This window comes from Pinus tabuliformis, chromosome X (genome assembly GCF_031772625.1).
Source record: "Pinus tabuliformis cultivar Carrire ecotype Pingquan chromosome X, CPIR1, whole genome shotgun sequence".
Lineage (NCBI taxonomy): Eukaryota > Viridiplantae > Streptophyta > Pinopsida > Pinales > Pinaceae > Pinus > Pinus tabuliformis.
Window position 1 is genome coordinate 648447329 of NC_142308.1, and position 10796 is coordinate 648458124.

Sequence of the window (10796 nt, forward strand, 5' to 3'; positions counted from 1 at the left end):
CTCTTTCAACAAGCTCTCTAGCCTGGGTACCTCCTATTCAAAGGCATCTTCAAATGCCCTGAGGGCTCCAACCTGGCTGAAATCTTCCGTGTTGCTTCCCTTCCCGAGGTTCGTTAACAATGAAGACTTGGAGGATCTTAATGCACCTGTCTCCATGAATGAATTGGAGAATACCATTAAATGGTTTCAGAAGGAAAAGAGCCCGGGCCCTGATGGATGGACCATTGAATTCTACCTGGCCTTTTTTGACATCTTGGGTGAGGACATTTTAAGGGTGGTAGAGGAGAGCAGAACCTCAGGTCAGATCTATCATGCTTAAATTCTACCTTCATTGCACTTATTCCCAAGTCCGACTCTCCATCATCCTTTGCTGACTTTCGTCCCATTTCGCTATGCAATGTACTCTACAAGATCATATCCAAGATCATAGCCAACAGGATCAGACCATCCTTTCAATCACATTGCTCCTCAGCAATTTGCTTTCTTGGAAAACAGGCAGATTCATGAAGCCATTGGCTCTGCCCAGGAAGCCATTCACTCTATCTGGACCAAGCACCTCAAGAGTATTCTTCTCAAAATCGATCTCTCAAAGGCTTTCGATAGAGTCAGCTGGCTTTACATCAAAATGATTCTCATTCACCTGGGCTTTCCACACCAGCTTATCACTTGGATTATGGCATGCATTACCACTCCTACTTATAGTATTCTGATAAATGGTGCTGCATCCCATTTCTTCCACTCTGAAAGGGGACTTCGTCAGGGATGTCCCCTTTCCCCCCTCTTGTTCCTATTGGTCACAGAAGCGCTCAGTCGTCTCATCATTGATGCAAAGAGGGAAGGAACTATCCGGGGCCTAAAGATCTCAGAAGCCTGCTTCCTAACTCACCTTCTATTCGTGGACGATGTCCTTATACTTCTCGATGGAAGTATTCGGGATACCTCATCTTTCAACAGAATCCTTAACCTTTTTTCACATGCCACGGGCATGGTGGTCAACCATGAGAAGTCTTCCATCACTATGGTTGGTACATCTGTAGCTGAATCTCAATCGGCTATGCAGGCTTTTCCATTTATCACACAACCTCTGGATCGAGGTCTTAAATACCTTGGATATTGGCTAAAGCCTACAAACCAAAAAATTGCCGACTGGGTATGGCTTGTCACCAAGATTGAAAAGAAAATAACATGTTGGTACTTCAGATATCTATCCAGAGCAGGCAGATTAACTCTGATCAAATCAGTGCTGGAAGCATCTCCCGTATTTTGGATGGCTTTAGCATGGATTCCCCGAAACATTCTCTCAAAGATTCAGAGACTCTGCAACAGATATTTGTGGGCTGGAAAGGAAGAGAAGCGCACCTTTGCTTGGATCTCCTGGAATAAGATTGCCCTCCCCAAGAAGTGGGGGGGCTGGGGACTAAAGGACCTGGCATCCTTTGCAAAAGCCCTCGCTGCTAAAATGGGTTGGGCATTGCTGACTTCCCACAGTTTATGGACAGAGATTGTATACCATAAGTACATCTGGCCTCTCGACATCATCGATTGGGCCAGACTCCCAAGCTGGAACAGAACGGGCATCTCTTCCATTTGGAAAGCCCTCCTACACTCCCTCCCCCTCCTCAGGAGCAACATCATATGGCGTATAAAAAGTGGGAACAGAGCACGCATCGGAATGGATCCATGGAGTGGATGTGGAGGAAGACACAGACTTCACACAGACCTGATTGCCCTCCTAAACTCCCGTGGCATTAGAGTGCTTGCGCAGATCGCTGACCATGAAGGCTCGGACATATTGCATCAGGCTTGGAAATCTGGCACACAGTTGGACATCCCGATCAGATGGCACGAACCATGGAAAGCATACTGTGATGCCCTCTCAGAATCCCATATCAGAATTGTGGAAGGACCGGATGAACTCATCTGGCAGATTGCTGATAGTGGGTTTACTCTCCTCGTGAGGGATACAAAGTCATTATTTCTCACAGAAAGCCGGAGGTGCTTGATAGATGGTGGCACCAGATTTGGAAGCTTAGTGCATCGCCCAGGTCTAAGTTATTTACTTGGTGTGTCCTTCGAAACCGCATTCCCACTGACGAACACCTCAAGCGCAGGGCGGTATCCGGTCCTTCGCGTTGTGTGCTGTGCAAAGCAGACACAGAGACCACCGAACACCTATTCTTAAGATGCCCCATTGTAAAACAATTATGGCATCATATCAAACATCACATTCAGTTCTCGGGCGATTGGTCTGGTACAGACCTTATCAACGCGTGGATGGATTGGGGGACAGACACAGTGGTTCGAAATCTGTAAACCTTCCGATCATAGTAATTTGGTCTATATGGAAGACTAGGAACAGAATGATATTCGATGGATGGGAGCCTAGATGGACTCTCGTTGAAGCTGGTATCATTACAGCATATAACGAACTACCGAATCCCCCTCCTCCAAAACAGCGTCGGCCGTCCCCTCTCCCAATATAGACATGAGCTCACCATGGGCTTACTTCGATGGGGCTGCAAACGAACATGGCTGTGGAGGGGGCATCATTATACACAAATCCTTGAGGCACTTCTATCACATCAAAGTAGGACTGGGGGCTGGCACAAACAATTACTCTGAGCTCATATCTCTCCGCCATTTACTTCATTTCGCACTCAGCCATCATTGCACCAGCATCAACATCTACGGAGATTCTCAGATTGTAGTAAATTGGGTCAATAGAGTTACCACATGTCACTCACACACTCTCAACATACTGCTTGATGAAGTCTTTATACTAAAGGATGCTTTTAACTCATTTCACATATCTCATATATACAGAGAACATAACCAGACTGCTGACAAGCTTTCCAAGGAGGCCGCGGTGATGGAAAATGGCTTATGGGAAATCACTGAATATTTGGATCAGCAGGAGCAGAAATACTTCCACCGGCCTTATATAGACCCGTCATATCCTACTGCGGGTCTACAGGCGACATAACAATCAGTCTTTTTTGTTTTTTGACTGCACAATATGATATATATGTAAATAGATCGAGGTTTGCCTAAAATGGCACCTTTTTTGCACAATTTTTGTAAATGTAACAGACAGATATACAGCACTGATCTGCAATATCTTGAAAATGTACTGAACAGTTTTGGCATATGCGACAAAGCATCTACATATGTAATCTTTCATATTTATAATGAAATATTACGGATTTTTCCAGTGGAAAAAAAAAAATAAAAAAAAATAAAAATATATATATATATATATATATATATATATATATATATATATATATATATATATATATATATATATTTTACTCATTTTGTTTTTCCTTCCTATTTTTTTCCTTCTTATTTTTAATAATTTATTTGTAACGAAATATTATCACGAAGTATTTTTAATTACTAATTTAACTTAAAGATTTTAATTTTTGAATTATATATTATCATTAAATCATTTTATTTTAGGGGGTTGGTCGCCCTAGGTAATATAATTTTAATATAATTTGATTTTTGATATAATCTTAATTATATTTTAATTTTAATTTAGTTTTAATTATATTTTAATTCTAATATAATTTAATATAATTTTATCATTACTAACTATTACCATATAAGTTTCATTAATAAAAAAGTTTTCAAATAATTATTTTATTTTTTCTAAGGGATTGGTCCCTCTATGAGAAGTATTTTTTCCCTTAGATATAATTTTTTAATTATTTATCTCTAACTAACTATTTTTATAAATTATTTTTACTAATTGAACATAATTGTTTATTTATTTTAATTTTTTTTATTTTTTATTTATCATTATTATTTGAGGGACTGTCCCCCTCTAGGGTAGTTTTTTCCCGTTAGATATGTTTTTTATTTATTTGTCTTTAACTAACTATTAACATAAATTATTTTTTAACATAACTATTATACATTTTTAATTATTTTTAATATTTTTATCACAATATTAATTTATTTAAAGGACTGGTCCCCCCGGGTAGCATTTTTTTAAGGTACCTAGTCAAAAGTAGCTGTTAGTCTTTTTAACCGCTGGGGGCTTTGCTTTGTCTATTTAAACTGCTACGCTGGATCTGTTTCTTCAACTTGTCCTGACGATGAACCACACTGGTTGGTTCGAAACACGTCGACAAATAATGTCTCATGTGATCTTCGCCGAATTTTTTTTTGTAAACATTATTGAAGAAAGATGCATTTTCATGGACTCCGAAGCAACAAAGGCCTTTGAACATCTTAAAGAGGCAATGTGCCAATCACCGGTCTTAGCTACACCGGACTTCACAAAAACCTTTATTGTGGAATGTGATGCTTCAGGAAATGGAATTGGTGATGTTCTAATGCAAGATGAAAGACCCATTGCTTTTGAAAGTCGTCCAATCAAGGGAAAGTTTTTAAGCAAAGCTATTTATGAGAAGGAAATGTTGGCAATACTCCATGCACTTAAGAAATGGCAACCCTACCTAATGGGAAGACACTTCAAGGTAAAAACGGATCATGATAGCCTTAAATACTTTTTAGAACAAAGATTATTGTTAAATTGGCAACTAGGGCCAAACTCCATGTGGGTCAGCTTATTTATGGCAGCTGATATTTTTATTGGATCCCTCTCGTCGAGAGGTGTAGGATTGATCCAAAGATCATCCGATTCCGATAAGTATTTATGGAGATATGAATTTATTTTGTTTATGTAATTATTATCAAGTCAACCAGCTCTTATGTAGGCTCTTGAAGCCCAGCTGACGTGTCTATTCAACCTCTACGTTTTTAGTATAAATAGATGAGGATTTAATATCATTTGCACTCATCTCTTGTGATCTCTCTCCACATGTTTGGGTTCTGTGGACAGAGAGATCTAAAGGAGAATACGTTTCTCTAAAGGCTGATCTAGCCTTACCCTAGCTGCAGTCAAAGAAGGCATACCTCGCAGTCATATAATACCACACATATGGGAACGCAATTACCATGCAGTTATAATATACATACGGGAATGAATGTCAAGTAGTCATACTGCTATAATATAAACATTGGAGTATATACGCTACAGTAATATATTTATGCACAACGTTGATGTTGGACATTCATAGAAATATATGCGCTAGGATAAATAGTGATGCCCTAGCCGCAGTAGTGATGCCCTAGCCACAGGTAATGCCCTAGCTGCGGTGATGTCCTAGCCACAGTGATGCCCTAGCCGCAGTAAGCCGTAGGCTTATGAGGAAATCTAAGCGCAGCCAAAAGGAGACCTGTTCACGCAGTAAAAGGAGACCAGTTCACGCAGTCATAGGAGACATGTTCATGCAGTTAGAGGAGACATGTTCACGCAGTCAGAGAAGATAAGAACTTGGTATTCTCCTCTGAAATTTCGATGGGTATAGGTGCAGGAAGGCATGGTACAGGTCTCGGATGTCTGGTAGAGCGAATACTTCCAATGGGTGAAACAACCTCGGACATTCCTCTGCTCGTGGATTGACATGATCTTGAACCAATATTTCACCACAAGTAGACAAGGCTTCAGATACAAAATAAGCCACTGCCATAATAACAGTGAAGCCATCTTGATGAAGGGTAACGATCTCAACATCTCAAATCTGGGTGGATCTATCTTAGATCAGCCATTGTATATGGATCTCGGTGCTACTTCATTCTCGAGTTACCTGTGAGCATAAGGTGTCCACAGATGAAGTGAACTGAACTCGGGTAGAGGGACCCGCATTCAGGGTGATAGATATCATTTAGGAGTAATAGATCCGCATTGAATTAAGGAATCGTATAAGGTGCAGTCAAGCTGGATCCCAGATTGATGGAGCAGCAAGGTCACCAAATAGACAGTCTCGGCATAGAGATATCTCTGAGGGACAGTCATAACCAGATCTAGGATGTGTGATGAGGACACACTCTCGACATACCTATGATTAGAAGTAGAGAAAAGCTCGGACGAGGGTACCATATTGTCTTGGTATATAAATCTCGGTGGCATACCTATAGCAGCCCAAATACAATGAACAGCAGTGATAGAACTGTAACTCTCGGCATACTATCTCTGCAGAACTGTGTTGATGGAATGAGTTTCCATGATGCATAGTATTTAGATCTATGATCTTAATTTGAATATCAGTACCATACACTTGCTCAGCATATTAATATGCAGTCACAATGACAAGGACCATAAGCAGTAATGTTCATGATGATTACAGTCTCAACATAATGAGAATGATAAAAATGAACAGTCTTAGATCATGAGAATAAAATGGGCAGCATGATGAAGATCATGGGCAGCACAGTGATGTATGAGAGCATGAGCAGCATGATGATCATGGGCAGCATGATGAAGATCATGGGCAGCACAGTGATGTATGAGAGCATGAGCAGCATGATGATCATGGGCAGCATGATGGTGCTACACAGTAAGGTGTAGCAAATGGACGAGATGCAGCACGATGATAGGTGAAGGAGTCACCTTGAGAATCAGTTGAAGCAGAATGTCTTCAACTGATTTCATCATGATATGAAATGATCTATGCTAGATCTAGATAAGTCAAAGTATTGACTTCTGTTGTAAATGTACTCTCTCTCTCTCTCCTTCTCTGCTGAACTTTGAAGATAAAAGAAGATTTGATCAAAGGGTTTCCCCACACATTGTGGGGTTTGTCCCTGGCTCGCGCCATATCTTGTGTCCTCTTGCCTTGGCTTGTCTTCTGCGTTTTATATTTATGTTCTATCTACAGTTTATCGTAATGCTGATGTGATTGCTAACTATGAAAATTTTATAAATTGCTCTAGCATAGAACATACCTAATCTTAACATGGTATCAGAGCTAAGGTGAAGACAATGCCCAAGCAAGAGTGAAAGAGCAATCACCAAATACAGTTGGGACAAGACAAAAGGATCAATGGGTTCCTCATAATTCACCTAGCGTGAAGTTGAAGCAGAGAATGTTATTAGAATGGCATAGCAAAACTTATGATGGCATCACTTCATTGGGAAGTTCAGATCTAAGGGTAGGAAGGAAAGGTAGATGTCTTGGTTATGAGTTCGGCCCTTATGCGAAGGAGTGCCCAAATGACAGAGATGCGGGTCATCAAAGACAATGGTCGACTCTTCCACGAAAGCAAGGAATCCCAAAATCTCTTTTATGTACCTGATTGAACCTGATGTCCATCTCGGAAATGGAAGTCAAAGGTTACAAGGTGGTGCTTATCAATGGAAAGGTACGTGTTTGAAAATAGATCTTTTAAAGATGTTTTTGAGTTCAGGGTTGTATCAAGTTGTAGGAAGTCCACTGGGGACCATGTCCATTGACTCAGCACCAGAGGTCTGTGAGACAGATGGTGACTAGGATGCCTGAATTCAAAAAGAAGCATGAAGGTACATGTCTGAAATGTACCGAAGGAAAATATTATAAGGGGACCATTCCCCTCATGCAGCAGGTTCACAGGTTTGGAACAACCCGAGGAGTTTGAGAATCATGATCAAGGAATATCATGTATACAGGTGGAAGAAAGCCCTCTATGGCTTGAAGAAAAACACCTCGGGCATAGTATGAGAGGATTGATAGTTGTCTAATGCAGCTGAGATTCACTAGGAGTGAAACCGATCCAAACCATTACTCGAAGGTTGTGGATGATAAACCTCTCGTACCAGCACCTATGTCTGACAGGTGCAAACCCTCTCATTTATAGGAGACAGAGGGAGTTGGATTCTGAATGTGGGAAGATAAGATGCAAGCTTGTGACTGCCTCGAGGATCTTAAATTTCAGAAGTTATATGGTAATGATGTCGGACCAGATTTGGGAAATGCCTCTGAGTTTCATAAACTCATTCGCGTTGATGTTCTTGGAGAACCTCCGTCCGGACATCTGTGTTGCAGTTAGCATGGTGAGCTCATATTTGGTTGAGCCTCACTAGATTGGTGCCAAGAATCTTCTAAGATATCTTCAGGGCACAATCTCTCATGAATTGAGATACACTGCTGGAAATATGAAACCACATGATTATTCGAATGATGAGTGGGCAGGAAGTATGGAGGATCACTAGAGCACTTCTCAGTGATGTTTGGAATCTGCCTTGATATCCTAGATGAGCTGGAAGCAGAAGTCGGTGACTCTGAGCACCACCAAGGCAGAATACATTGTTGATAGTATGGCCTTCTGTGAGGCAGTCTGGTTGCTAAAGCTCTTCAGTGAGCTGTTTGTACACATGATGAATACCATTGTGAATCTCTGTGACAACCAGAGATGGGATTCGATTATTGAGGAATCCCGTATTTAACAATTGCTCCAGCAGATAGTCATCAATTACTGCCTTATCTGGGATATGGTAAGTCGATGATCAAGGAGGCTCCATCACACTGAGATGATGTACAGGACAGAGCCCTGAGGAAAGATCAAATTTGTGATTTTCCCGAACGACTTGGAGTCGTCGAGAGACCTTTGTAAAAGGGTCCTGCATGCTGCATACATTGAGCTCTAGGAGCTTTGGGGGGCTTGCAGTTCTATTGGAGCAACATACGACCATAGGGTGACTCACCCTCCTGTGGTGGTGCGCACTGAAACAAGATGATTCACTCTCTTGTGGGACAAGATGATTCGCTCTCTTGTGTAGCAGGATGATTAGTTCTCCTGTGAGGCCTAGATTGATGTGTTCTCCATGGCGATTGTAGCAGGATTGATGTGTTCTCCTGTGAGGCCTGGATTGATGTGTTCTCCATGGCAGCCTAGATTGATGTGTTCTCCATGGCGATTGTAGCAGGATTGATGTGTTCTCCTGTGAGGACAGGATTGATTAAGTTCTCCTGTCGAGGCATCCTACCCATGCAGTCTGGGACTCATGGGAAGTACCTCTCATCTGATCAATGAGCAAGGAAATGAAGTTAGGGACCATAGTAGTACCGATGGACGCATCGTTGTATCTACCGTACTCCCTACGCTAGGATGTCCTCCATTGATCTGGGATCAATGATACTGGTCTGGGACCAGTGGTAGGAGTTGTACATACTATGACGCTAACTTCGGGTCGGTTGAGACTGGTCTGGGACCAGTGGTACACTCTCTGAGACTGCGATACTGGTCTGGGACCAGTGGTAGGAGTGGTACTTACTATGAAGCTGACTTCGGGTCAGTTGAGACTGGTCTGGGACTAGTGGTATGCACTCTGACACTGACTTCAGGTCAGTGGAGAATGATATGACTTATTCTCGATCAATTCTTCTTATTCATAGTTCAGTGGAGATGAGCAGAGCAGAGCCGAGCCAGCAGAGTTGAGCAGAGTAGAGCAAAGTCAGCAGAGCTGAGTAGAGCCAGCAGAGCTAGGCAGAGTAGTGCAAGGCACTAATGGCAGAGATAGTACAATCGTACATATGGATCAGCGGATGGAGTTCTCCCTAGTTGAGAGGGAGTGTTAAATTGGAAACTAGGGCCAAACTCCATGTGGGTAAGCTTATTTATGGCAGCTGATATTTTTATTGGATCCCTCTCGTCGAGAGGTGTAGGATTGATCCAAAGATCCCGATTCTGATAAGTATTTATGGAGATATGAATTTATTTTTTTTATGTAATTATTATCAAGCCGACCAGCTCTTATGTAGGCTCTAGAAGCCCAGCCGACGTGTCTATTCAACCTCTATGTTTTTAGTATAAATAGATGAGGATTTAATATCATTTGCACTCATCTCTTGTGATCTCTCTCCACGTGTTTGGGTTCTGTGGACAGAGAGATCTAAAGGAGAATACATTTCTCTAAAGGCTGATCTAGCCTTACCCTAGCTGCAGTCAAAGAAGGCATACCTCGCAGTCATATAATACCACACATATGGGAACGCAATTACCATGCAGTTATAATATACACACGGGAATGAATGTCAAGTAGTCATACTGCTATAATATAAACATTGGAGTATATACGCTACAGTAATATATTTATGCACAACGCTGACGTTGGACATTCATAGAAATATATGCGCTGGGATAAATAGTGATGCCCTAGCCGTAGTAGTGATGCCCTAGCCACAGGTAACGCCCTAGCTGCAGTGATGTCCTAGCCACAGTGATGCCCTAGCCGCAGTAAGCCGTAGGCTTATGAGGAAATCTAAGCGCAGCCAAAAGGAGACCTGTTCACGTAGTAAAAGGAGACCAGTTCACACAGTCATAGGAGACATGTTCACGCAGTCATAGAAGATAAGAACTTGGTATTCTCCTCTGAAATTTCGATGGGTATAGGTGCAGGAAGGCATGGTACAAGTCTCGGATGTCTGGCAGAGCGAATACTTCCAATGGGTGAAACAACCTCGGACATTCCTCTGCTCATGGATTGACATGATCTCGGACCAATATTTCACCACAAGTAGACAAGGCTTCAGATACACAATAAGCCATTGCCATAATAACAGTGAAGCCATCTCGATGAAGGGTAATGATCTCATCATATCAAATCTGGGTGGATCTATCTTAGATCAGCCATTGTATATGGATCTCGGTGCTACTTCATTCTCGAATTACCTGTGAGCATAAGGTATCCGCAGATGAAGTGAACTGAACTCGGGTAGAGGGACCCGCATTCAGGGTGATAGATATCATTAAGGAGTAATAGATCCGCATTGAATTAAGGAATCGTATAAGGTGCAGTCAAACTGGATCCCAGATTGATGGAGCAGCAAGGTCACCAAATAGACAGTCTCGGCATAGAGATATCTCTGAGGGACAGTCATAACCAGATCTAGGATGTGTGATGAGGACACACTCTCGACATACCTATGATTAGAAGTAGAGAAAAGCTTGGACAAGGGTACCATATT